At 34.9% G+C, this 10,000-nt stretch overlaps 1 protein-coding gene and 1 long non-coding RNA gene across 11 annotated transcripts in view; one reads left to right on the top strand and one right to left on the bottom strand.

The window, feature by feature from the left end:
- Positions 1-10,000, top strand: part of CDIN1 (CDAN1 interacting nuclease 1) — a 121,328-nt gene that overhangs the window by 36,350 nt on the left and 74,978 nt on the right. The gene's annotated exons all lie outside the window — the stretch shown is intronic.
- LOC110475281 (uncharacterized) overlaps positions 6,676-10,000 on the bottom strand; it is an 8,940-nt gene continuing 5,615 nt past the window's right edge. Inside the window, exon 3 of the long non-coding RNA XR_014955602.1 lies at positions 6,676-10,000. This exon is cut by the window's right edge and continues 2,870 nt beyond it. This is a non-coding gene — a long non-coding RNA (uncharacterized LOC110475281).

The following is a 10,000-nucleotide window of genomic DNA, read 5'->3' as shown; positions in this document are numbered from 1 at the left end:
AAAGTGAAAGTTTTTGGGAAGGAGTTTTTGTTTCTAAATAAGAGTAGCTAGAAGAGTAAATCTGTGTTCTAAGGAACGTGGAAGTAGAATTATCACTGAGCAGGAACATGTTAATTTCTATTTGCAAAAGGAAAAAAAGGTATTTTTATAGAAAGATAACAATACTAATGATAGAGAAGTTTTCTACCACGTGACTTATACTACTAGGAAAGGAGCTTGTCACTAGAAAAAATAGAGTAAATATCAGTATAATACCTTCAGATTTCTTTTAAACTAAATGTGGAAAGTGGACCTAAATTTTGCCCAGGTAGTTTCAGTAGGGTGGGAATTCAGTACAGTGGAAAGTTTTACACATTGTAGCCTAGTCTTCTTCCATTCCATAAAACAGAGTTCTTGGCTTTTATTTTTCATTCTCCAGTAACTTTGATCTTGAGGTAGAGGTTACTGTAATATCACACCAAATTCCCTATTTAAATGGTGTATTGTTGATGCAATCAAAAAAATCTTGAGTTCTCTTAGTTTTCTTTTGTATAAAGTAATACAGCTTAGAATTGACCTTTATACTGCTTATTTTAAGTATATCAAAAGACAATTTTGCTATAAGAGCCACAACTCCATATGTTGTAAATGAAAAGTTCACAGTTTCTGTGAATAAAATACATCCTTTTAGTGTTTTCACTATTTGGGTGTGAGCAAGAGAGGCTTATGTGCCAGTTTTCAGTTTGTGACCACCTTCAATTTCTTTTGGGATGCTGTACAATATGAAGAATGTGCTCTATATATCCTTTGACTTAATCAAGTTCAAAACATGTTATTTAACCAAGCACTATAATAATTCTTTTTCCTATTACCTTACTAGAGCTCTCAGATTATTCTATCAATTTATGGAAGATTAACTCCAAACAAAACTCTGGGGCCAAGGAGAGGTGGTGCCTTACATAAACGTAATGAAACCTTGTAAATGTAACATCACACATTATAGTTACCTCTGTATCCTAAAAAGAAAAATAAAGTCAATGATGTTGTTAAAATAGATAAATTCTCTACTTAGAATCCTTTTAAGACATTGAATTCCAGGTGTATTCTAGTCATGATCTAATAAATGCTAAGTATTGGAGATTATGGCTTCCCTCAATCTATTCGCTCTGCTCCTTTTTGTAAAGCTCAAGTTGCTGTTGTCCATCTTCTCTGCCACAACACAGTGCTGGCTTATATTCAGTTTGCTGCCATACCAGGGCCTCCAAGTTCTTCTCTGCAAAGCTGGTCCCCAGCCAATCCATCACAGCTTGTATTGTTGCTGGGATTCCTCCTTCTCAGGTATAGACCTGCACATTGATGCTTTCTAAATTTCATGAGATTCCTGCTGGCCCATCCCTTAGCCTGTCTAGGTCCATTTGAATGCCAGCCTTACCTCCTGATTGGTTGTCTTTTGCATACTCAAGGTCATTGTTGAAAATGGTAAACAGGAATGGCAATTGATGATAGCAGCTACATAAAGAGGAAGGACAGAATCTTACACCTTTCTTTAATCTTACCTTTTCTGTCCTCTTTTTATTTACACTTAGATAATAATGTAAAATGCAATCTCAAGCTGGTTCTCTATAACTACCCGCTGTGGATTATTAGCATCTATATAAGGTCAATATCCTTCCATCTTCCTCTGTGTTTCCTAGTTCTTGAATAAACAGCTTGAAAAGGTAAATGAGTGTCATCAGGCTTTCTACGCTCAGCTCTTGGTGAAATGTTAAAAAGAAACAAGATGCCTTTTATATGCTGAAGCTTAAAAAGTATTAAGCAGTTGTGCAGAGCAGTGCTGGTATCTGTTGAAATACATCTACAGTCACTAGCCCAGTGAAGACAGACAGAAGGAAAGAAGTGGACAGTAGTTCTGAAACAAGCATTCTGCAGCATTTCAAACTGCACAGTAGAGATATAATTATCACTGAATTTTAGAAACTATTTAAAAGTAAAGGTGAATAAAAGCTGTGACTTCAAAATTGTCAAGTATATCTATGCAGCATTCATAACATAATCTGTCTATCCTGAACACTGCCTAAATATGAGTTCCTTGTATGTTGACAATGCTTAACATAAATAAAATTATTTTCAAAGTTGTATCACCTCTCCCAAAAATACACAGCTTTTAGGAATTTTTTTCAACTCTGAAGAAGCTCTTTTGCAATAATCTCAAATTGCTTCAATCTCCAGGAATTAAAATATACATTTGATTAATCTTATTTCACATTTTTCCTTATTACACATTGTTTTCTATCTGAAATGTATACAGTGTAGGAATGTACTTCATCTTCCAGAAATGTATTAACATTGACTAATTATCAGAGTGAAGTAATGCAGAATCCATGGAAGCAAAGATTTGGTTTCAGGCGATTAACCTGGATTTATGTTAAAATACAGCATGTTTATGAGAATTTGCTAAGTGCCTAAAAAATCTAGACATTCAAGAAGGAAAACCACTGGTCTTTTAGACTCTGAAAATGCTGATTACAATATATTGCTGATTATAAAGACAATCTTGAATATAACATTATATTCACTTTTATATCTATCAAGTGTGCAAAAACATAAGTTACAGTAGGTTGCTTTCTAGTAAAAATTATTAGTGGAGTGTGGCAATGTTTTGTTGTACTTGTTTGCATGTTTTTTTCCACATGGATGAATTTTGTTCATATCAACTAGTATCTGAAAGCAAGAGATTTTTGCTTAAGAATCTTTTTGCTTGGTGGCTTCTGATTGTGGTCTGTAAAGTTTGCATTCTGTTGACTGACTGCTCCAAAAAATAAAATCACATGAATTACAGGTTATTTGCATTTGCACTCATATTATTGACACACAGACTTGAGAAAGTCTCATTTTTAGCACTGACTAATGCTACTATTTCTAAACAAGCATTTGAAATTGCTCTTAATTTTTTGCTTTTTCCATATTCCTATCATTGATTTCATACTGATAAGGCAGAATATTTTTACAAAGGTATGGAGAAGAAGTATACCAGATGTTTAAGCTGTCTTCTCACAAATAGAAGTTCTTTCTCTGGGAAGAACCAAAAGTTTGAGACACCTCATTATTGTTTTTCTCTTGCTTGACTATAGGAAGCATCTGTATTGCTTTAGTTGCATTGGTAAGAAGGGAAAGCAGTAAGGTAGGAACAGCTCTCAAAGCTGGTTAGTTGAAGTAGTAAAATCAAATTCTACATCTTTAAAACACAAAATATTCCTTTGCTTCTATGTCCAGAATGGATTCTGCCTCTGAAATTGCATTATACTTCCATTTTTTTAAAATCTGCTTTTCAGTATTTAACTTTTTCTCATTTGAATGATTTTTTTTTTCACTATTAGACTGTTAACAACTTGATTTTTTATTTGCTCTGTAATAGTGTTGTCATGTAGGGATGCTGTTACAGAATAGGTCTCATGCAGGTATTCAAAGCAAAATTCTCTTATAGTGAAAATTGGCAAATTAATTAAAACTATTGTTGAAGAAATTTGAGTGATTCTAGAATCCCTAAACTGGATACACACTAGCACCTTATTTTCAGCAGAGCAATAGAAACAGGAGAATGAGTCTACAATGCAAAAGAATAGTTTTCATGTCACCAGTTTTACTGTGTGTTTTAAAAATGAATACTAGCAATAATTTAGTGAAGCACCCCTAGTCTGTCTTCTCTTTTTGTAAGTGGGAAGATATTTTTGCTTCCACTTACTCTGGTCAGCATGCACAATTGAAGTGAATGATGCTTACATGACCAAGTTTCTACCCACTACATACCACCTTCTTGATGTTCTTGAAATACTGGCTTATTCAGTGGCCATTCTTGAGTTTTGGCCCAAGTACTATTCTCAGTTCACAAAATAAATATTTAAACCATGAGCAGGTTCATTAACTTGGCCACAGACCTGTGGCAATTTTCTATCAAAGCAAAGACAAAAATTCAATTGTAAACTTGGCAGGCTTGTATTCAGGAGGGCTAGACACTTCTGAATCCACACATGCTCATTCCTTGCTTCTTCTTTAAGCTAGAAAGGGAAACATGGATGAACACAAAATGAAAGGCGATTTTTCTTTTTAACCTCTGTAAATCTATTGTCCACTTTTTCAGAGAAAATTCAGCTTTTCCATAACACTGAGCAAGGTTCAGTCTTCCCATTTCTGTATAAATGTCTGATGAATGCAGCCTCAGTAGTGCGCTGATAAATGGGTGCTGGGGAGAATTTTTCTTGAGACAGTATTGCTGAGAAAAGCTGTTTGCCTTCAAATCCTAAAACTTTCCTTTCTTTGGCCTATTCCAACTTCTTTCTATACTATAGTAGAGCAAGCCTATGTCTTAAGTAGGTAGAGAACATGTTAAACATTGCACATTGGTGAGCTCCTTGAGCAATGTCACCTCAGTTTTAGGATCATGGCCATCAACTAAATTAAGTTGGTTCTGTTTGTAGAATTGCATATCTTTGAACTCACAGGAGGAAAACATTCTTCAGTGTGAAATGTGTTACTTCCATAGCAGAGTTAATACAATTTATGCAAATATTGCTGTTTCAGCCTTAGTTTATCAATAGCAGTGGGAATGGGCCTTGCTGTCTTCTCTATGGATGCCATTCATTGTAAATCATTCAGTTTGAACTTTTCTTAAGACCTTCCCCTAGCATAAATGCAGCACTGTGCTGAAGCGTGAGTATTAAATTCCTGGAACATCTTGCCATCAGTTTTGTCTCAAGTAACTACAGCATCCAGGTACTTTATATTGAAGGTGTTAAAAAAGCAGTGCATGACTTAACTTCGTTCTGCTTCAGAATTGACTGCTTAAGCAAAAAAGCATAAAAATAAATGGGGTGCCAAATGCAGTGTACCTGAAGAGTGTTACTAAAACATCTCAGTTAAAAAGCTGACTATGCAACAAAACACAGGAGCAGTCATCTGAAAATGTGATCCAAGTATTTGACATCCTCAGGACTATCTTAAGAATCCTCAGGACTGTCTTAAGACAATGAAAAACACCAAAGAAAACAGCAAAAAGGATCTGAAAAATATATTTAAAACCCAATGAAAATCAATTTGCTGAAGGCTGCTGTTAGGATTTTTTTTTCCCATGTAGGATCCATGACCCTGAAAACTCTCTTTAGGTTATATGTTTAGTCATTGAGTTAAAATAAAACAAACTTCTTTTTTTTCCTTTTAGGTCTCCTTAATAAAAAAAAATCCTTCAAGCAATAAAACTACCTAAGTTTAATCACTTCTTTGGCTAAGGAGATTGGAAACCACTCTTTGAGAATCAGAAGAAAGTCAGCAGGTCAACAAAGTATAATGCTGCCAGCTGAGATTTCTTCTGATTTTTAAAAGAATAATTTAGGTGGTATGCAAAAAATGCCTTTAGGCAGAACCTTTAGGCAGAAGGGGAAGACATGTCATCCCAGCTTTACTCAGTCACATTGTTTTGTGGTTGCAGCACAGTCAGCACTGTACTCTCTGATGCCTTTGAGACTTATTCAGCTGAGCAGAAAAACTCTGGACTCCTTCTGCAGTAAAGCACAGGTGTGAAAGGGAGCTGTTGATGAACTGAGGAGAGTTCACTGGAGGGCCATTGGGATAGCAAAGGCAAGGGAGCGCTTCCCCTGTGGGAGAAGGCTATGGGAACTGGGCATTATTCAGCTGGGACAAGAGATGGTTTCACAAGGAAAGAAGAGCAGCCTACTGGTACCTCTGGGGATGATTTTAGGAAGATAGGCTGTAGACAGTAGTGACATGGTGGTAAGATTAGAAATAGGTATAAACTAAAACATGAGATGTATACAACTTAACGACATTTTGTAGCTTTTGTGGTCCATAAATGTTACATGTTCTGCTTTTTGTTTTGCTAATGTACATGTTCAGTACTTAGAAAATAAATTTCTTGAGAGATTTTAAGGATGAAGGTTTTCTTGTATAATTGACTCTTGAAGTTGTTTGGTAAGCCTTTAAGATTATACTGTTTTAATTAAGACTGTTATTGAAACTTTATTGCATATGTATGACAAAAGAAACAAGATCTAGAGGAATCTAGTGTGATTATCTAGAGGAAAAGTCCTACAGGAGATTGAAATTGAACATAGTAACTGTAATTATCTAAAAGGAAGTCTATTACAGTATGATAAAACTGTCAAAATAACAATTGAGAGCTTTCACAAGTTACACAGAAAATCAATAAAGCTAATCTTACGTCATAGCTTGAGAATCTAGAAATTGTATTTTGACCTTAGTTCACAATAGAGCCATTCAAAACATATTTAATAAATGGGTCACAGTACTTTTTCTTAATTAAAAATTAAAATTGTTCCCAGTTGTTTTCTCCAATGAAGTAGGGAATATGTTTCCAGTCCACATGGTGTGCCTGTTATTTTACTGATTGCTTAATCTTTTTAGGGAATTCTTATTTGATTTTGATCTGTTCATGTACAAAAATTTTGGGATTTTTCCATGTAATTTGCTTTATTTTCCATTCTGTATAGGATCTATCCTCCATATATTCCACAATATCTGAATGCCATCCAGTTGTGTGTTAAACTGCATGGCTACATCTCTTGTTTTTCTCTTCTTTTCTCCAAAGGAGAAGGTGTTTGGTTTAGTGGGTATGCTGGCTTTGGCTGGGGTAGCAGTAAATATTTTCAAGTGGATGTTTTTTGGGTTTGTTTGTTTGTTTTGTTTGTTTTTCTTTAACTGCTGAGCAGGGATTAGACAGAGCCAAGGCCTTTTCTGCTTCTTGTACTGCCAGGCTGGTGAGGAAACTGGGGTGCATGGGAGGCTGGAAGGAGACAGGTGACCCTAACTGACTAAAGAATATTCCAGACCATGTGACATCAAGATGAATAAAATGAGAGGAAGAAGGAGGAAGGGGATACATTTCGATTGATGGTCTTTGTCTTCCCAAATCACTGTTACCCATCATGGGTCCCTGCTTTCCAAGGGGTAGCTGAACACCTGCCTGCCCGTAAGAAAAAATGAATTATTTCCTTGTTTTGCTTTCCCTGTTTTTCACTTTCCATATTAAACTGTCTTTATCTCAGCCTGTGAGTTTTCTCACTTTTACTCTTCCAGTTCTTTCCCTGATCCTGCTGGTGTGGTAGTAAATGAGCAAATAGTCATGATCGTTTCAAAAAACTTACTGACAATGTGTTTCTTCCAACTCTGCCCTCCAGCAAGCAGTTACTGACAACCTTTACCCACTGATCTTTTGTGTCCCAAAGAAATTCTTAAAAGAAATTTTAAAACACTTTATTTGTTTTGTATCACTTCCAAAATGCTGATGTTTTTTTGAGAATTGCTTGGTTTCCTTATAATTTTGAAAACTAACAGTAATAGATATCCAGCATTTTAAAATCCTGTGACATCTTTGTCCCTGATAAACATCATGTGGTTATGGGTTTCATAAATGTGTCTTTGCATAGAAAAAAGGTTTATATATGACTGCTTTCTTCAGAATTCCTATGAGTGTTCTGACACACAGCAGAAATGGTAAGCAGGCATTGTTTTTTTTGGTATCCCTTTTTTTTGTGTCTTCTAAAGTAAATGTTTAATTTCCCAAATGTTTTGTGTTTCTTTAGACCACCACCGATTTTTTTTCTCTCATTGAACTCCTAATTCTCCCAGTATGCATTTTTGAGATACGAGGACAGAAATCAGTGTAATAGTTGCAGATGAGTTTAAGCAGAAGTTATCCATTATGAGGAGTTTCTTAATATTTTCAAATCCATTTCTTCTTATTTAGTCTGATTAAAATCAATTGTTAGGGAATGCACAGGCATTCCTTGTGCATTGTTTTAGCTCATTTAGAGACTAGTAAAATGTAATAGTAACTGACCTGTTTCTTCCACCATGTATTACTGCATATTATGATTCGGGAATATTTTGTATCTCGGGCTCTAGTGTCTCTGAAGACATAACCTCCAAGTGCTAAACCCCAGTTTCTTCACCTTTCAAACACTGGAATTGCATAATTCAGATTAAATTTGCACTCAGAGTTGCAGTCCCAAGTATCTCCTTATAAAATGCAACTCTGTCTATTCCCTATTTTTGTTATCTTTCGGAAAGCTACAAACAACTGAAAATTGAAGTAATAGAAACAGCTTTTTAAAATAATTTTGAGTCCTTGACAATACAATTAATCCCAAGCTTAGTTACAAGACTGTAGAATTTCTTGCCTTTCTCAAGCTCCCAAATCAGATTTCCATTTACTTTTCTGAAAAATTGTCTTCTTCCTGATTCAGGGCTGATTCTCTTTTTTCTCAGTGCTTTCCTCTGCTGATCTCATGTGACAGAACTGTTTACTTGCATTGAGTATCAAAATTTGTTTGAATTACATTTAATTTAATGTTTCTTTTCAGATTAGTAAAACAATTCAGTAGACAGAATGAAGAGGCACATGTGTCACTTAAAAAATCCTTTTTCTCAATCTGCTATTGAAGCATGTATTCATTTAGCCTTTTCTCTGAAATTCCATTGCTTTTCTGTCCATAAATTAAATGAGAGCCCAGCCCTGAAAATACTTATGCAAGGCCATCATGTGTTTGACCTGAAGCTTGCAGCTATGTAGAGCTGCAGTTTTTCAATAGTTGCCAGTTTACTCAGATTCATCGTCAGGATTGTAACCTGAGTTTGACATATTTGAATCCTCTATAACCTCTTCATTTAACTTTTGTTAGGTTCTTACAAAACCTTTTAAACAACCTGATTTACTAAGTGTCAACCTATGTCATACCAATGTTAACTTTTGTTGTGAGGAAATGGACATGTATTTCTCTCTTTCGCAGAGTTTAACCCTTGACAGGGCTTTGGGATTTTTCTCTGCTTGTGTCTGTGTGACTAGTTTGTTTCCTTGGCTACTACTAATGAACTTCAACAAAGATTTTATATAAAAATTCATTTTCTTTAATTTTCTTTTTTATGACATGCCCAAAAACTGCAAGAGTTTAGTGATGTAGCAACTTTTTGCTGTCGTATAGGTCATTCCTTAGTGTATCAGTCACTTAAGTGCTTGTTGGAGTGATCATTAAAAACATACTGTAGTGGACATAGACTTTATTGTATAATTCCCTAATCACTGCTAACTTATCTTAGCATATAATTGCCACTAATATTTACCCTCTTTCAAGTTTTCTCTACGATTTGCTGGTATGTTATTTCACAGTGTAGGTGGATAGCATAAATTAAAGATTAAATCCTGGCCTAGAGAAGCTTATTTTCCTATTAACGGAAAATCATTACACCTTAGTGAAAAATCATGTCCAAGATGTTTAACAATGTATGTCAATAGTGATTTGTGTGTGCAGAAGAATTGCTATTGGCTTTGCATTCTCAGTGCCTTTTGTTTTGTTTGAATAAAATGATAGTTTATAAATTGTGATAGAATGTTTTTAATGTCTTTATGAATTTATGATTTTTTCAACAAGTGCCTTTTCTGCAAAGTTCATAATCTAAAATTTTCTGCAAACTTCATCATCTAGTTAGGGAATAATAGTGCTGAGTGACCTGTTGTTACTTGGCAGGTGTCCTGTGAGCTCTGGTCTGCTGGTAGAATTTTGGTGTGTGATGGAAGTAAAAGATTTGTTCCTTAAGAACAATAAAAGGAAACTGGTTACTGTGAAGTTATCTGTTTTCTTGCTCCTGGCCCAGTATTGAGCGGCTGGCATAACTTTTTTAACCTGGGAGAGTGTCCCTGTGCAACCACTTGAAGGTAGCAGTTCACATGTATCAATGGGACTAATAAATTTGGAATTGGAACAAAGTATTGTTTCAAAACTGTTTGCATATTGTATTTAGAATAGCAGCTTTTGGAAAAACAAATTATATAATATAAAGGAAATACTTTTAAGACAATATAAATAAAAAAATTATAAAATATAAGAATATTATATATGTTTTTGCCTATGGACAGTGCCAGTTTCATTCCATTTAATCCATTTACTCTAATTGTATAAGTTTAATCATCACACCCATTTTAAGCACTCTTAAG

The sequence above is a fragment of the Lonchura striata genome, chromosome 5, assembly GCF_050655825.1.
Source record: "Lonchura striata isolate lonStrDom1 chromosome 5, ASM5065582v1, whole genome shotgun sequence".
Classification (NCBI taxonomy): domain Eukaryota; kingdom Metazoa; phylum Chordata; class Aves; order Passeriformes; family Estrildidae; genus Lonchura; species Lonchura striata.
Note: the sequence above shows the minus strand (reverse complement) of the source record. Positions and strands in the feature narration are given on the sequence as shown.